General features: G+C 43.2%; 1 pseudogene; it reads left to right on the forward strand.

The window, feature by feature from the left end:
- The first annotated feature begins 879 nt into the window (after positions 1-879).
- On the forward strand, positions 880-987 carry LOC143999726 (U2 spliceosomal RNA; annotated as a pseudogene).
- The last annotated feature ends 18662 nt before the right edge of the window (positions 988-19649 follow it).

Raw genomic sequence — 19649 nt, forward strand, 5'->3', positions numbered from 1 at the left:
AAATATTTGTTAGGTGTGAAAAATGGTGTACCTTAAGAATGCTTTCAGAAATGGAAGTGTTACAAGTTTATTTATATCAATTAAGAAAATGAAAAGTAAATGAACTGAAGAGAAATCTAGATCAAATAAATATTAGGTGTTACCACCCTTTGGCTTCAAAACAGCATAAAGTCTTCTAAGTACACTTGCACAAAGTTTTGAAAGAAGTTGGCACATCTTGGAGAACTAACCACAGATCTGTGGGTGCAGGCTGCCTCAAATCCTTCTTTCTCTAATCCCAGACAGACTTGATGATATTGAGATTAGAACTCTTTGGAGACCAAACCATCACTTCCAGGACTCCTTGTTCTTCTTTACATTGATGACATTGGCTGTATGTTTGGGGTTTTTGTCCTGCTGCAGAATACATTTTTGGGCTCATGACATCTCCCTGAAGGTATGTCATGATGGATAAGTATCTGCCTGTATTGAGGACACCATTGAGCCTTAAATCTCCAACCCAATTGCAGAAATGCAGCCCCAGACTTGCAAGGCACCTCCACCACTCTCACTGTTGCCTGCAGACATTCATTATTGTACCACTCACCAGTCCTTCGATGAACAAACACCCCCCTGCTACAGGATTTCAAATTTTGACTCATCAGCCCAGAGCACCTGCTGCCATTTTTTTTTGCACCCCAGTTCCTATGTTTTCACATCTGAGGTATGGCTTTTTTGGCCTCAATTCTTCTATGAAGACCACATCTGGCCAGACTTCTACAGACAATAGATTGGTGTACCTGAGTTTCACTGATTTTCATTAGTTCTGTGCTGATGGTACTGCTGGACATCTTCTGATGTTGAAGGAAAGTAAGCATGATCTGTCTTTCATCTGCTGCATTAAGTTCTCTGCCTTTTGGCTAAGATCAAGTGTAGTATCTGTTCTTATCAGTTGGCAAAGGAGGCGCTGTTGCCATCCCTATAGAGAGGGTTTGGCCAGCACTCTCCAATGGCTTAATTAGCACATGGAAAGACAGTTTCGGTAGGGTTCACGTTGTGCTGCCCGACGGATGCTAGGGCCGATCCATGATCGAGTCTGAGGCTGTCATCCATCTCCTCAGCCGCTGCCATCTTCTCCTCGGCTGCTGCCGTCTTCTCCTCGGCTGCTGCGTCTTCTCCTCGGGCGCTGCCGTCTTCTCCTCGGGTGATGCCGTCTTCTCCTTGGCTGCTGTTCTCCATCTCCTCAGCTGCTTGCATCTTCTCCTCGGGTGCTGCCGTCTTCTCCTCAGCTGCTACCATTTTCTCCTCAGCTGCTGCCATTTTTCAAGCTGTTATTGGGTGCTACCGTCTTCTCCTCGGGTGCTGCCGTCTTCTCCTCGGGTTTGGCCAGCACTCTCCAATGGCTTAATTAGCACCTGGAAAGACAGTAGGGTTCACGTTGTGCTGCCAGACGGATACTAGGGCCGATCCATGATCGAGTCTGAGCTGTTCGGAAGGGTGCTCCTGGTGAGGATGGGTGCTGCTATTGGTCGGACCCAGAGGGTAAAGTACCTGGCCTTCTAACCTGGATTGGGGTAGTTCTAGCCCTGGAAAGTTTTTTGGGATGGAACACCGGCTGCTCTCTAGCTGAGGGTGAGGAGCGGTTAGTACTTCCCGAATGTAATTAGGTAGGAGTGATGGGAGTGACGGTGGAGCCTGATGGCAAAGGGCTCTCACCGAGCTCCCTGAACTTCATGCCTTCCTGCCTGTGGTGGGGACTGCTGTGGTCCGGACAGTCTGCAAAGCCTTTGGAGTATGTGCCCCTGGAGTGGCAGTCCAGGGATGCCTAAAAATCACTGTGAGTGAGGGTCCCATTGATTTTGGGCACCACGGTCACTGCACCAATAGCCTGCTTTTTTTTTTTAGCGCCTGTCTCTTGGGCTTGGACTTTTGGCTGGGACAACGTCTGCACATGTAAGAATTGATGCTGGTTTGAAGCTAAAGGGTAGTCACATCACATATTGATTTAACTTCGATTTTTCTTCTGTTCACTCACTTTGCATTTTATAAATTGATAAAAAAATAAAATATACAATACATATTTTTGAAAGAATTCTTATTTTACAGCATTTCTTCACACCTACCTAAAACCTTTGCAAAGTAATGTGTCTATATATATAATATGAAAAAAAAAATACTAAAAGAGAATGGTTGTTTCTTTTGTTATCTATGGCTAAAGCCTATACCTCTATAAACATTTTCTGTTGTTTCCGTGTATACCAATGCAGAAACTGAGAAATAAATTACCAATATCCAATAAGTAGGCAACAGAGCTTTGCAGGCATTAAGGGTAAAATAAATGACCAGTGTAGCCCGTCAGGTGAACTTTCAGATCTGGCTAAAAACTATGTCAAGCAAGAGATTTCAGCTGTTGTTCTGTAAGGAATATAAGCCTATTGACTGCTAAACAGAAAAGTACCATCCTTTTTCCCCACAAATAGAGTTTTCTTTTGGTGGTATTTGATCATGTCTGTGGTTTTTATTTTTTGCGCTATAAACAAAAAAAAAGCATACATTTTGAAAAAAAAACCCACAATATTTTGTACTTTATGCTGTAATAAATAGCCCCATTTTTTTTCTAAAAAAAAAAGCATTTTTTTTCCTCCGTTTAGGCCAATATGTATTCTTCTACATGTTTTTGGTAATAAAAATTGCAAAAAGCGAATATTGATTGGTTTGCGCAAAAGTTATAGCGTCTACAAAAGAGGTGATAGATTTATGGCATTTTTATTATTATTTTTTTACTAATAATGGCGGCGAACTGCAATTTTTATCGAGACTGTGACATTATGGCGGACACATCGGACACTTTTGACAAATTTTTTGGTCGATTGACAATTATACAGCGATCAGTGCTATAAAAATGCACTGATTACTGTATAAAGGTCACTGGCAGGGAAGGGGTTAACACTAGGGGACGATCAAGGGGTTAACTGTGTTCCCTAGGTGTGTGTTATAACTGCGGGGGATGGGACTGACTATAGGAAATGAGAGAAATTAGGACGTAGGAATTAACAATCGCTCTCTTCTCTCCTCACAGAACTGGGATGTGTGTGTTTACACACACACGTCCCTGTTCTGCCTCTTCTGCACATGTGCCTGCTATCCCACTTATGGGGGCCGACGTATAGCTACAACAGTTTGCGGGATCGTGTCGACCTACCGCAGTATAATGGCGGCAGCTGGTCGGCAAGTGGTTAATTGGAGACATCTGAAATCTTTGAAATCTTGAATTCCTGCTTTCCTTGAAATCAATGTACTGAAAATAAATCAATTTTCCTTCAGACTGTACATAAGTTCCTCAAGTCTCTCCTGATATGTTTTATCCCTCAGACCTCTCACCATTTTTGTTACCCATCTTTGGACTCATTTTATCTTATTAATATATTTTTGTAAGTGAGTTTTCCATAATTAGTATTCTAAACGGGGTCTAACTAAAGTTACGAACACAGTGCAATGGTCACGAAAGATCTATATAGTGGAATTAGGACCTCCTTCCTTCTGCTGGTGATCCCTCTAGTGATACATCCTACAATTCTATTCACTTTTCTCCCTGCCTGGCCACATTGTAGTACTCTGAACAATTTACCTTTTGTCTTGTTCTGTAGCCACAAGTTGTATATCTGCAGCATGAGAACTTTGGCATTGCTGCCTCTGACTGCTAGTCTCCGGAGATATGGAGTAAGATTCCATAATGTTACTTCTGTTCACTTTGCTGGAGTCTTTGACATGAGGTAGCAAATACCTGCCTCTCCCAAGATGGTCACCTCCACATAAATGCATGGGGGTTGATTTACTAAAGGCCAAACGGCTGTTTAATTTTCAAGGGAAGTTGCACTTTGGAAGGACATTTTCCAAAGAGCTTAGTGAATGAGGTGAAGCACTGCTGACTTTCATCAACCATCCATCATGTGCAAGTAAAAATGCAGTTTTTAATTTTCCTTGCATGTAATTAGGTGTTCTTTTGCAAAGTGAATCTTCACCACATTGAGTAAACTGAAGAAAATTCCTTTGCAAAGTGCAAATTCACTTGCAAAATAACCAGCCTAATTGCCAAAATAACCATGCAGAACAAGGCATGTTAAGTCTCTAATAAGTAAGTAATCATTTGCAGGGAGACCAAAGTAAATACTGGTGAGTGGTGACTAATCCTTTGGCTTCTGCTTCAGCCTCATTTAAGCATAAATTCCAAGTTTAAGTTATTTATTTATTACATGTAATTTATATATCACCGACAATTTACACAGCACTTTAAATATATATTGTACATTTATATCACTCTCTGCACTCAAGGAGCTTACGTTCTAAGGTACCTAAATCACATTCATACACCCACATATTAAGGCCCATTTAGACCGGAGCCAAATAATTTATGAGCAAGTCTTTGGATTGTGGGAGAAAACTGACGTACCCGAAGGAAACCCACACGGACACAGGGAGAACATGCAAACATTGAGCAAGTAGTAAAGAGGAAACAGAACAAGGGTACACACACCGCTTCAGGCAAAAAATGGACACACCAAATCCAAGGTGCTAATCCCGGCTCATCACCATAGGCAATATCAAGAAGAGAAGAAAAGATTGAAAGTACACTTGAATCCAAAAAATGCTGCAGAAATGTCTTTATTGTCATAAGCCAGAATAAGCCAAAATTGAAATGATGATCAGTTGACTTGCTTCACACAAAAAGAACCGTGCTTGTTCACAACGTTGTGAACAAGCACGGTTCTTTTTGCGTGAAACGCATCAACATCATTGGAATTTTGTCTGGCTCATGACAATAAAGAAATTTCTACAGCATCTTTTGGATTCAAGTGTGCGATCAATCTTTTCTTCTCTTCTTGATTCGTGCAAGTAGTGCTGTGGTTGGGATTTGAACCGGCGACCCTTGTGCTGCCAGGCAGAGATGCTAATACTCTTTAAGAGGAGGTTCATTGGAAAAAAATGCAAGTCAGTGATCATAAATACTGTAGCTGCCGACTTTTAATAAAAGTACGCTTACCTGTCCAGGAATCCAGTGCCATCCTCACCCAAGCTAGTTTTTCATGGTGCCCGCATCATAACTGGACAGCTGGCTATGCGGCTTTCAACTTCACAGCCGGCTGTCCACTGCACATGAGTGAGCCATGCTGAGCTTTGTGATTGGTCCTGCAGTCTTCTGGGACCTGTGACATATTCCAGAATAGTGCGGGGGGGGGGACTTACACTTACATTTATGCGATCCAAGCAGAAGTGGAAGCAGGTACCTCTCAAAACTAGGTACCCACTCCACCCCCCAAAAAAAAACTGCATTCCAAATGTCACGGGAAGGAGAACTTACAGCGGAACGTTCCCTTTTGGGTCGAGTTCCGCTTTAAGTTTAACAATATACAATTACTGAATTTATTAACCACTAAACTACATTGGAAAAATACATCATATAATGATCAGGTTTAATAAACAAAATAATCTTTGCCTAAATCCTCAGAACAAAACATAAAAGGATGTTTATGTGTCATTTAATGAGCTATTGTTAAGGCACAGGTTGGAAATGCATTTTTATTAGGAAAAAAAGTTACAGTAGCTAAAAATAGATGCAGCTGGGGAAAATGGGATACCAAAACTATACAACGGCAATATCAACAGAGGCAAAGGGAAACTTCCTATTAACAAAAAATAATGACAAACTAGCTAACGTGATACAGGAAAGGAAACAGATGCTTTGCTGATAAAATATGACTTGTGCGGACAGGAAACAGCGGCTTCGGAGGGGACAGAGAGTGGCCAGCTGCTTCCTCAACCAGATAAAATGTCAGCTTGGTAAATACATTTCATTCACAAGCTCACAGCTATAAAGGCATTTATTTGTATCCTTTTTGAAACATAACAACTGAACAATTTACCAAGAAAAAAAAAGAAAAAAAAAGCTGGAGTGTTCAGAATAGTATTTCATGGTGTTCCCAAACTGTTAAAGATCATTAGAACATCTCTGAGCTAATACAATATAAAACCCAGAGGATCAGGTCAGAACACAACTCTAAAAGGAGGCCTGTCACCAGAGAAATGCGTAGGCTGTCCTTGCTGATGTCTCACTCTAAAAATGCCTATTAGCTGGCTGTTATGTTGAACATTTGACATCAAAGTGATACTAAAAGCTTAAAAAAAAATGGGCTTTCTCTGCGCAATGATGTTGCTAAGAAAGGTCCCTTACCTCCTCTCCTAGCAGCCCCCACCACCACTGTCCACTCCTCCCTCCTCTGTTGGGTGCCCAGGAGGCACCCATGCCCATGCACTGCTAAAATCGGCTGTGTACATCTATAGACACACACAGCTTTGGCAGGTGACATCCCCACTCCCTTATCGCAGGAGCTTGACTGACAGCAGCAGAAGCCTATGTCTCCTATGAAAACAGGAAGTGAGAGGAGCGGTGCTGCATCTAGGACAGTGCTGGAGCGGTGACAGGAGTTAGATAAGTTCTTAGGGTTTGGGGTAAATGGAACAAGTAGTGGGAAGTTGTTAAAGCGGAGGTCCACCCTAAAATGGACCTTCCGCTCATCGGATTCCTCCCCCCCTCCGGCGCCACAATTGGCAACTTTCAGGGGGGAGGGGGGTGCAGTTACCTGGATAATCCAGGTAACTGCACCCACTTCCGGGCTAGCTCTCTGCGGAAAGGGGCGTACATTACGCCCCTTTCCGCAAGTGCCCGCCCCCTTCCGCAAGTGCCCCGCTGCCTGCTGGGAAACACACAGATCCCAGAGGCAGCGGGGACCGTCCTCATTGCGCAGCGCGGCTCGCGCATGCGCAGTAGGGAACTGGGAAATGAAGCCGAAAGGCTCCATTTCCTGATTCCCATACCCAAGATGGCGGCGGCAGCACTCGAGTGTCGATCTAGAGATCGGCTTCGGGGTGCCGACATCGCGGGCGTGCTGGACAGGTAAGTGTCACTATTTTAAAAGTCAGCAGCTGCAGTATTTGTAGCTGCTGACTTAAAAAAAAAAAAAAAAACGCGGAGTCCCGGCGGACTCCCGCTTTTAAGTATTAAGTGCCTTAAAGCAGAACTTTACCCATAACAACTTGATAAAAAATATTGTTCTTCAGCAAGGAACATACATTCCACGTTAATAAACATGCTACCAACATTAGTGTAAATTGGCTCCAGCATTGCTCCAGTTTCTTCTTGCTGGAGGCTGCCATTTTGCAGCAGAGCAGATGTAAATCATAAAGCGTAAGTAAGCCTGTATATCGCCTGAAAAAAAAGTCCCCTTTCACTCACGTAGTCCTGCTAGCAGCATCTTTGGAGCAGTGAAGGAGCGGTGTATTCACTGCTCCTAAACCGCTCCTAGCCATTGAAATCAATGGAGCAGCGCGGCTATAATGCCGGCAAAGCGCCGCTGCAGCAACGCTTTGCGGGCGGTTATAACCGTTTTTCGCCCGCTAGCGGAGCTTAGAACCGCCCGGCTAGCAGAGGAATAACGCCACTAAAACGATGTTAAAGCAACGCTAAAAATAGCGCTGCTTTACTGCCAAAACCCGCACTGCCCCAGTGTGAAAGGGGCCTATCTGTCACATTTGCTTGTTTCCTCAACCAAACTGTAAAACCATCAAATGGCTGGTGTCATAACTGATCACATATGCAGCACCATGGCTGTTGCAGATCAAAGAAAAGCAGCTTCCTTGGCTGTAAAGGATAGGATGTTTAATTCTGCTTTAAGGCTGTCAACAGATCGGCCTCTATAAATTTGGCAGTGCCTAAAAATGGAGAGCAACTGAGTATGGTCAGAGCAGGGTGAGACAGTGTATTACTAGATTTTAAACAGTAGGCACTTATTTTTAATGTTTTATGTACAGTAGCTATACCTGCAAAAGGGACCAGTGTGAGGTGATCTAGCAGGACTTAATTTTCTGACTAAAGTTCCACTGCTACATCATGGCTATCATGTTTTTTACATAATTTTTTGGAATCATGAATGGTCGAGCCATTCTCAGATGCTATGTCATGGCAACCATGTATTTTATATTTTAATATCTTTTTCAGAATCATGAATTGTTTTGTACGATCATGTTTATATCGAACCAGAGTATATTGGGTATACGCTCGGCGGGACGGGGCACGTTTTATTTTCTTATTTATTTAAAGTGGAGTTGCCCCCCAAAAAATAAAACTACTTAAAATTCTTAAAAAAAATCAAAAAAAAATAATTGGCAAAAAAAAAATTTTTTACTCACCTCTAAATACCGGTTGCTAGGGGGTCCCTCGTAGTCTGCCTTCTTCATTGCCCGGGCTGGTGACATCACTTCCCCTCGCGCCGCACATTCACCTGGGACCTGTCACGTGTCCCAGGTGACTGTACGGCGTATCACGGCGCCCTGCGCCGCTCGCGCATGCGCAGTGGGTGCCCGGCTGTGAAGCCACAGCCGGGTGCCCACAGTATGCATGACGGCGCCGCGAGCGGAGCGGGGAGCGAGGGGGGGGGCTTTGTTCCCCCGCATCGCTGGAACCCGGGACAGGTAAGTGTCCGATTATTAAAAGCCAGCAGCTGCAGTATTTGTAGCTGCTGACTTTTAATTTTTTTTTTTTAGGGGGTACCCCACTTTAACTTTTTGTTTTTACACTGTTCTTTTTAAAAAAAAAAAATGTGTCACTTTTATTCCTATTACAAGGAATGTAAACATCCCTTGTAAAAGAAAAAAATCATGGCAGGACCTCTAAAAGACCTCCGATCTCATATTTACACTAAAATGCAATAAAAAAAAAAATGTTGTTTGAAAATAAATATGAAAAATAAATGTCTTATTAAGATCTATGGGCAGAAGTGACATTTTCACTTCTGCCCTGCAGTGGTATGGAACCGGGTGGGGGCCATCTTTCCCTCACTCAGCTCCATACCTAACATGGAAGAAGACTCGATCGCCTCCACCGCTGACGACGACTCTGGTAAGCTGTTGAGGGCACCGGAGCACGGCAGGGGAGGGGCCCTCTCCCGCCGTAGGTAAAACTAATCCATTCATCTTCCCATTAACTCTGACCAGCTTCCCTGTCCCTGCTGAAAAAAAGCATCCCCACAACATTATGCTGCTACCACAATGTTTTACGGTGGGGATGGTGTGTTTAAGGTGATGTGCAGTGTTAGTTTTCCGCCACACATAACGTTTTGCTCTTAAGTGAAAAAGTAAAATTTTGGTCTACTCTGAATAGAGCACCTTCTTCCACATGTTTGCTGTGTCCCCCACATGGCTTCTCGCAAACTGCAAATGGGAATTCTTATGGCTTTCTTTCAACAATGGCTTTCTTCTTGCCACTCTTCCATAAAGGCCAGATTTGTGGAGTGCATAACTAATAGTTGTCCTGTGGACAGATTCCTCCCACCTGAGCTGTGGATCTCTGCAGCTCCTCCAGTGTTACCATGTCTGTCTGTTTAGGTGGACAGCCATGTCTTGGTAGGTTTGCAGTTGTGCCATACTCTTTGCATTTTTGGATGTTGGATTGAACAGTGCTCTGTGAGATATTCAAAGCGTGGGATATTTTTTTTATAACCTAACCCTGCTTTAAACTTCTCCACAACTTTATCCCTAACCTGTCTGGTGTGTTCCTTGGTCTTCATGATGCTGTTTGTTCAATAAGGTTACCTAACAAACCTCTGAGGGCTTCACAGAACAGCTGTATTTATGCTGAGATGAAATTACACACAGGTGGACTCTATTTACTAATTAGGTGACCTCTGCAGGCAATTGGTTCCACTAGATTTTAGTTAGGGGTATCAGAGTAAGCCCTTGTACACAAGGTCGGAGATTCCGTCGGAATGTGTCCGATCGGAGCGTTTTGTCGGATATTCCGACTGTGTGTGGTCTGCATCGGACTGTTTCCGTCGGAATATCCGTCGGACCAACATACTCCGATCATGTGTAGAGAATTACGATCGGACAAAGTGCCACGCATGCTCAAATCAGATTCCTACACCAAAGCTATTGGCTACTAGCGTGAACATAGTCCCGTCGTAACGAAATAACGTCATCACGTCGGATTTTCTGACAACTTTGTCCGACCGTGTGTATGCAACAGTTTCGGAAAAAATCCGTCTGACAAAATTCCGATCGACAAAATCCGACGAATTTGGTTGTCGGAATCTCCGACCGTGTGTACAAGGGCTTAAGGGGGCTGAATACAGATTTGTAGCTGCCGGCAGTACCAGCTTTAAAGTAACACCAAACTTTAAAAAAAAGAAAATTGTATTTAACTATGTAACTCAAAAGAAATAATTTATATTCTTCCAAATCTCAAAATGTTATATACTTTTTTTTTTATGTTTTTGCTGCTGTAAACCAACTTTCTGTTAGAGGGTGGCTACATTCGTTCTCAATGGTCTCACTGTATGTAGGAACATAGCCACCTGCTCTTGCTCGCTTCCACAAAAGACTAGGAACTATGAACTATTGGATTTGTAGTGTGCATAGAGCAGTGTGCATGACCACCACAAAGTGCATTGCTCGTTCCAAACATAAGTGGAAAGTAAGAGGTTACAAGGAAGCAGAACCACACAGTAATAAATGATTTAAAGTGGCTGTAAACCTCAGAAATTAAATATGAACTGTACTTGTCTCAATCCAGAGCACTAGATGTAATTTCTGTCTGCTGCTTCCTTATTCTGCTATCTGTATGAATCACTTCAGACCTGTTTTGCGTGTGCAGTGTGAAGGAGGGTCTCACTGATGGACACTGATGAGGCGGCACTGATGGGCACCGATAGGTGGCACTGATGAGGCGGCACTAATGGGCACTGATAGGTGGCACTGATGGGCACTGATGAGGAGGTACTGCTGAGGCGGCACTGATGGGCACTAATAGGTGGCACTGATGGGCACTGATAGGTGGCACTTATGGGCACTGATAGGCAGCACTGAAGAGCCCTGATAGGTGGCACTGATGGGCGGCACTGATAGGTGACACTGTTGAGGAGGAACTGATTGGCAGCCCTGATTGGCAGCACTGATGGGCACTGATTGGTGCACTGATTGACAGCACTGATGGGCACTGATTGGCAGCACTGGTGGGCACTGTTGGGACTGCACTGATAATCAGGACACTGCTAATAAGTGCCCTGATTATCAGTGCTGATGTCCCTTTAACACAAGCCAGTTATCGACTCTCTTGTCTCTTTCTCTCTTCTCTCCTCGCGCTGTCAGTGTGAGGAAAAAAAAGCCGATAACTGGCTTGTGTTTACATCCGTGATCAGCTGTCATTGGGCACTGATCACATGGTAAAGGGATATCATTTAGCATCACTTTATTCATCTATACCTAGCTTGCCTAAAAGCACCCCCTCATTATTAGATGAAGGTGTGTGATAAATGCAGTGAATGCAAGCCTGGAATAAAACACTAAATGGCAATCTCTCATTTGAAATCAAACAGTTGTACTCCATTTAATTGATTTCTATAGTTAAAGCCCTTTGCCATTCACTAGGTGTCAGCATCGCTGCACATATCCACAGTTCTCAACAAGAAAACCATTCTAGGAATTCCACGGTTTATCGAGTAATGAGAATATACTATGGAGTGAACTGGAATTACACAAGGACTTCATCACAGCAGAAATAAACAATTTTGCCACATTCGTTTGTCACTGCAAATTAGTAAAGTGGGAAAATAGTGAAAGGCTCAATCAAATAATAAATGGTAAAACAGATGCATGTGGATTGGGAATTCATAAATGTTTACGAATCAAAATTCCATAGCATTTAGGACGAGGCAGCCAAGGAAAACAACATTAATGCCTCCTTCTAACATTTTAATAAAAACAGAAGTCTCTGTAGCATATATTTGCTAATATGTGTTAAAAACCATACACCAACAGATCTCTTGTATGTCATTGTAAATTTCAGAAGGCAAAGGGAAATGCTTGGTAACTCTATATAATCTCTACTGTTAGTTTATTATTTGCTATATAAGATGCAATGGAGGCACTTTCATAAACTAAAATAGGAACCATGCAGGGCACCTTGCCATCCTTAATCACTTGCCCCCCAGGCCAATTCTGGCATTTCTCTCCTACATGTAAAATTCATCATTTTTTTGCTAGAAGATTACTCAGAACCCACAACAATACACTTTAATTAATTTTAATGCAAAAAAACAAAAAAACACAATCTATGACCATTTTTTGGTAAAACATAAAACATGATGTTACACCAAGTAAATTAATACCTAACACGTTACACTTTAAAATTATACACGCTCGTGAAATGTCGCCAAACTGAGGTACTTAAAAATCTTCATAGGTGATGCTTTTGGCCCCTTTCACACACATGTCCGTTTTGACTCCGCTTGCTCAGTAGGGATGTCTCTGCTGATCCCTGCTGAGCCGGCGGATGACATGTCCGTCTCTGCTCACTGTGCAGGGATGGACCTATCATAGCTCCGCTCTCCTCTTTAGGGGATCGGATGAAAACAGACTGCCTGTTTTCATCCGATCTGCCAGACGGATAGAAAAATAGGGTTTCCATCCATCTGGATTCAGCAGATCAGAGCAGATCAGATGTCAGTGTCACCGCTGACATCCGTCGCTCCACAGACCTGCATGGAGCATCCATTCAGGTCCGCTTAAAAAAACTGACAGACAGACCTGAATGGTCTACATGTGTGAAAGGGGACTTAAACATTTTTACAGGTTACCAGTTTAGGGTTACAGAGAAGGTCTAGTGCTAAAACTATTGCACTCGCTATAACGTTTGCATCGATAGTTCACATGTGTGGTGCGGACACCGTTTACATATACAGGTGGGACCTACATTTGCGTTCTGTGCATGAGCATGAGGCAATAGGGGCCCTTTATTTATTTTTTTTAATTTTTTTTACACAGTCCCTTTATTTACTTTTTTTTAATCACTTTTATTCATATCACAAGAAATGTAAACATCCCTTGATATAAATATGTAATGACAGGTGCTCTTTATGGAGACCTCTGGGGTCTGTAAGACCCCAGATCTCTCCTTTAACCTGGAAAGCTTGAGATTAAAAAAAAAGAAAAACTTTGATCTCTGCTTTCCAGAAAACAAAATGGCAGTGTTTACATCTGCCAGAGCTGGAAGTGATGCCATGACATCGTGTCCATCCTCCCAAGATCATAGAGCTCTATGATAAGATGGCGGTGCTGTTGGATGGCGCCGGTGGGCTTCGAGAGGGGAGGGCATCCCTCATGCTTCCTGTAAAGCAATTCAGCAGCTAATCAGTGCTAGGATGGCTTTTACATTGTAGGGAATCGCCAGCTGAAAATAAAGCTACCAGGATGTTGCCTGTAGCTGCAGGCATCATCCCAATATCTCCACTTCAAGTCCAGGATGTCATGGGCATGGTTTAAGTGTTTGTAAACCCTCACATATACCCAGTGAAGTGATTGGCCTCAGGTTATACACAGAGATGAAACAAACATCGACATAAGTTGTACCTGATTATTTATTGTCTTCTCTCTTCTACATCAGTTTAAGGCTGGGTTCACACTGCTGCGGGGGGAGATCCGGATGTGATTCGCACCGCAAATCACATCCGATCTCCGTAGCGATGCGAGTACAGCCATACAGATAGTATGGCTGAATTCGCATCGCTCCTGCAGCAAACTCGCACGGGACCCTTTTTTTGGTCCGCAACAGAATCGGATCGCATGGGGGTTCACACCATGCGATCCGATTCCTGTGCGAGTCGGCAGATCGCACTGCGATATGCGGACGGATCTGGGGGTGTCATTAACATATCATTGACACTCCCAGCCGTCCGCATAGAGCAGTGTGAACTGCCGGCGGGAGTAATGCGATGCGGGAAAGCGCCGCGGATTCGCGGCGTTCCCGCATCGCAGCGGTGTGAACCCGGCCTAAAGTCCAGAATTTATCAATATTATCTGAGCTATCAGGAAAAGGGGTGGAGAGCTGAAGTTACACTCTGTAGAGCTCAGTGAGGAGAGCTGATTGGAGAGATTGGATTGAAGAATTAAAAAATATAAAACCCACTTTTTTGTATTAGTGTCCCTCCACTGGGTAGCAGGATTGAAGATTGGGGAATTTTGGGTTTGTGGTCTCATAATTATAAATTAGAAATGGTAAAACTACATGACATGCCCAAAAAAAATTTAGTTATTTAATTCCTTTATGTTTTGTATTTAAGCAATTAATTTCAGGAATATGAAAGCAGAAATGATTAGCAAGCAAATATTAATGAAAGTGGAGCAAAGGCTGTTGCTACATATTTTTTTCATATACAATATCTCACAAAAGTGATTACACCCCTCACATTTTTGTAAATATGTTATTACCTGTATATATTTTCATGTGACAACACTGAAGAAATTATGCTTTGCTACAATGTAAAGTAGTGAGTGCACAGCTTGTATAACAGCGTCAATTTGCTGTCCCCTCAAAATAACTCAACACACATTTATTAATGCCTAAACCACTGGCAACAAAAGTGAGTACACCCCTAAGTGAAAATGTCCAAATTTGGCCCAATTAGCCATTTTCCCTCCCCGGTGTTATGTGACTTGTTAGTGTTACAAGGTCTCAGGTGTGAATGGGGAGCAAGTGTGTTAAATTTGGTGTTATCGCTCTCACTTTCTCATACTGGTCACTAGAAGTTCAACATGGCACCTCATGGCAAAGAACTCTCTGAGGATCTGAAAAAAAGAATTGTTGCTCTACGTAAAGATTGCCTAGGCTATAAGAAGATTGCCAAGACCCTAAAACTGAGCTGCAGCACAGTAGCCAAGACCATACAGTCGTTTAACCGGTTCCCGACCAGCGCACGCCGATGTACGTTGGCAGAATGGCACGGGCAGGCATATTGGCGTACAGGTACGTCCAATCTTCAATGCCGCCCTGCCATCGCGAGCGCGCCACCGCTGGTGCGCTTGCGTGCCGGTCGGGACCCCCGTGAGTCCGGTCGCGGGTCCCGCGGACTCGAACGCCGCGGGCATAACCGCGATCGCCTCACGGGACGGCTGAATGGAGAAAATGCCGTGTAAACAGCATTTCTCCATTCTGCCTAGCAACTAGTGACGCTGATCTCTGCTCCAGAGCTCCAGAGATCAGTGTTCACTAAATGAAAGCCCAGCCCCCACAGTTAGTAACACACCCCTAGGAACACTTAACCCCTACACTGCCACCCACTGGTTAACCCCTTCACTGCCAGTGTCATTTACACAGGAATCACTGCATTTATATAGCAGTGATTATTGTATAAATGACAATGGTCCCAAAAATGTGTCAAAAATGTCCGATGTGTCCGCCACAATATCGCAGGCACAATAAAAATCGCTGATTGCTGCCATTACTAGTAAAAAAAATGAATAAAAAATTATTAATAAAAATGCCATAAAACTATCCCTATTTTGTAAACGCTATAACTTTTGCGCAAACCAATCAATAATCGCTTTTTGCGATCTTTTTTACCAAAAATATGTAGAAGAATACTTATTGGCCTAAACTGAGGGAAAAAAATGTTTTTATATATATATTTGGGGGATATTTATTATAACAAAATTGTGGCTCTATTTTTGTTTATAGCGCAAAAAATAAAAAACGCAGGGGTGATCAAATACCACCAAAAGAAAGCTCTATTTGTGGGAAAAAAGGACGTCAATTTTGTTTGGGAGCCACGTCGCACAACCACGCAATTGTCAGTTAAAGCGACGCAGTGCCGAATCGCAAAAAGTGGTCTGGTCTTTAAACAGCAAAATGGTCTGTAAGTGGTTATCAGGACAGGTTTCACTCCGAACAGGCCTCGCCTTGATCGACCAAAGAGGTTGTGTGCACGTGCTCAGCCTGACAGTGCTCAGACCATATGCCGCACACTGCATCTAATTGATCTGCATGGCTGTCGTCCCAGAAGGAAGCCTCTTCTAAAGATGATGCACAAGAAAGACCACAAACAGTTTGCTGAAGACAAGCAGACTAAGGACATGGATTACTGGAACCATGCCCTGTGGTCTGATGAGGCCAGGATAAACTTACTGGGTTCAGATGGTGTCAAGTGGGTGTGGCAGCAACCAGGTGAGGAGTACAAAGACAAGTGTGTCTTGCCTATAGTCAAGCATGATGGTGGGAGTGTCATGGCCTGGGACTGCATGATTGCTACCAGCCCTGGGGAGCCACAGTTCATTGAGAGAACCATGAATGTCAACATGTACTGTAACATACTTAAGTATAGCATGATCCCCTCTCTGCAGAGACTGGGCTGCAGGGCAGTATTCCAACATGATAACGACCCCAAACACACCTCCAAGACAAGCACTGACTTGCTAAAGAAGCTGAGGGTAAAGGTCAAGCACTGGTCAAGCATGTCTCCAGGCTTAAACCCTATTCAGCATCTGTGGGGCATCCTCAAATGGAAGGTGGAGGAGTGCAAGGTCTCCAAATTCCACCAGCTCTGTGATGTCATCATGGAGGAGTGGAAGAGGACTCCAGTGGCGACCTGTGAAGTTCTGGTTAACTCCATACTCAAGAGGGTTAAGGCAGTGCTGGAAAATAATGGTGGCCACACAAAATATTGACACTTAGGGCCCAATTTGGACATTTTCACTTTAGGGGTGTACTCACGTTTGTTGCTAGTGGTTTAGACATTATTTTGAGAGGACAGCAAATTTACACGGCTATACAAGCTGTACACTCACTACTTTACATTGTAGCGAAGTGTCATTTCTTCAGTGTTGTCACATGAAAAAATAAAATTAAATATTTACACAAATGTGAGGGGTGTACTCACTTTTGTGAGATACTGTATTTAAATAGTAAATAAAATAAACATGATAGTAATTACAGGGAATTTGTGAAATATCATGGAGCAAAGTATAATAAAAGAGGAAAGAAGCGAAAATAAACAAGACAACATTCATGTTCTCACCTCCGAAGGATGTGGCTTGCAGCAGGGTTTCGGTGCGTACCTGTTCTCTATTTTTGCCAGAATTCATCCCTGAAACGGAGCCAAAGATGCACAGCGTTCCTGTGCAAGCCACTCCACAGCCGCAACATAGATATGAGAACGGTCTCCATAGAGAGCCAGTAACAATCTCCTGTCATGCGAATTCGATGTGGGGAAACCCTCATCCAATTCACACAGGTGTGAACCCAGCCTGAGTCTCCAGTTTGGGTGTATAACCTGTTATAATGTATGGCAGATTAAATAAATAAGTTAAAGCATTATTAAACCCAAAAGCAAAAATGTATTATATTGCAGTCTACCAATTCTTAGATGTGATGGCTGCATTTGTTTTCTTTTTTAAGCTTTCTTTCTTTATTTTCACCTGGTAAACCTGCCAATAAGTCTTTTGTTTTTTAAACAGAACAATCTGTCTTGCAGATATAGCAGTAAGAGAGTTGAGACAAACCATTCAGTGCTTTTAATGATAAGCTTTTATTTATTTATGTAAAACCGTTATCCCAAAAGAAACAAAACTGTTCTTTTATCCGCTTATAAAGTGTTAGCTGGAGTTTGCCTTTCAGTGTATCTAAAGCCGCGTACACACGGGCGGACTGTATGGCCTACTTAGTCCGTCATACAATCCGACGGACAGTCCGTCATACTTTCGAATGAACGGACTTGACCACACACGGATGCACAAACAGTCCGTCGAAAGCTTGCGTGATGACGTGTACAGCACGTACGACGGGACCAGAAATAGGAAGTCCAATACACAGCAATGCACCCTTCCGCCGTGTAAATCCTTTCTGAGCATGCGCCATTCTTAAGCCTCATACACACGATAGGACTTTGTACAAACTTTCCCTTGGATTTTTGTACAAAGGGCGTCGGCCCTGAACTTGTATTGCATACACACAGCAGGACTTTTTCAGCCAACTTTCACCAAACCCTGTGGTTTTTCTGCTCTTTACCGCCACCTTTGGTCAACTTCTGTATTGTTGTCTGATCTTTTGCATTGGTTCTGAGCATGCCTGTTTGTACTTTGTACAAAAGTCCTATGGTTTTCTGTACACACGATCAGACTTTGCTCCATCTGACTTTTGTTGCCAGAAAGTTTGTCCGTTCGCACAGCCAACAAAAGTCCGATGAAAACCAAAAAAGTTTGTCCGATGGAGCGTACACACAGTCGGATGTTGCTCCAAAACAGCTAATTTGCATGTTTGTTGTCAAAAAGTCTGATCGTGTGTATGGGCCTTAAGTCCGTCGAACTAGCTTACTCACGAGCGGATTGTCCGCTGAAACCAAAGTATGACGAACAGAATTTCGAAAAATCCGAAATACTTAGTACGCCAGACTGCACGCTGAAAAAGTCCGCTGAAGCCCACACACGAGCGGACTGTCCGCTGAAATGTGTTTCGACAGACTAAGTAGGCCATACAGTCCGCCCGTGTGTACGCGGCATAAATCTGCTAGTCCATCTAAAGCCTCATACACACGATAGGACTTTGTACAAACTTTCCCTTGGATTTTTGTACAAAGGGCATCGGCCCTGAACTTGTATTGCATACACACGGCAGGACTTTTTCAGCCAACTTTCACCAATTCATGTGGTTTTTCTGCTCTTTACCGCCACCTTTGGTCAACTTCTGTATTGTTGTCTGATCTTTTGCATTGGTTCTGAGCATGCCTGTTTGTACTTTGTACAAAAGTCCTATGGTTTTCTGTACACACGATCAGACTTTGCTCCATCGGACTTTTGTTGCCAGAAAGTTTGTCCGTTCGCACAGCCAACAAAAGTCCGATGTAAACCAAAAAAGTTTGTCCGATGGAGCGTACACACGGTCGGATGTTGCTCCAAAACAGCTAATTTGCATGTTTGTTGTCAAAAAGTCTGATCGTGTGTATGGGCCTTAACACTCCCCTCCATCAGACTGTCAATGCTGCTGTCTCTTTGTTTCAGTGTCTCTGTGCTCCTTCATCCAGAGTGGAGGTGTGTTACTGGCCAGATCACCAGGTGAAAACAGAGGGAAAAAAGCCAAAGAAAAGGAAACTGATGTAGCAACCACATCTAATGATTTGTAAGCTGCAATATATTCCAGTTTTGGTTTTAATATTGCTTTAGATCTCCTGTGATTTATATAAATTAAAGATTCCAAAGGTAATAATAATGTCAAATTTATATCCCATGCAAACAGCTACATACCGTATACAGTTGAGATACAATAGTTTTACCTGCTAATTTGTTTTTCTTTTTAACCAATCGTGTGATACAGTCGGACAGCACAATCAGGTCCTGTACCTCTTGAGACCTCGCTCTAAATGACTTGCTTTTAAAAAAAATACAACCTGGTCTAGCACTTGTCTCAGCTTGTGATTGGACAGTGAAAGAGCAGCAGTACTCTAAGCCCTTGTACACACGGTCGGACATTCCGACAACAAAATCCGTCAGATTTCGTCGGAAACTGGTGTTGCATACACACGGTCGGACAAAGTTGTCAGAAAAACGGATCGTTCGTAACGTGATGACGTTATTTAGATACAACGGGACTACATTCAGGCTAGTAGCCAATAGCTTTGGTCTAGGAATTTGATCTGAGCACGCGTGGCACTTTGTCCGATTGGAATTCTCTACAAACAATCCGACTAAGTCCTATCGGATCATGTTGCCGGAAAAATGTTATATCCAGCTCTCAAACTTTGTTGGTCGGACATTCCGATGGAAAAAGTCAGATGAAGCCCACGCGGTCGGATTAT

This window comes from Lithobates pipiens, unplaced genomic scaffold (assembly GCF_037356315.1).
Source record: "Lithobates pipiens isolate NorthernLeopardFrog02 unplaced genomic scaffold, aLitPip1_a1.2 Scaffold_19, whole genome shotgun sequence".
NCBI lineage: Eukaryota > Metazoa > Chordata > Amphibia > Anura > Ranidae > Lithobates > Lithobates pipiens.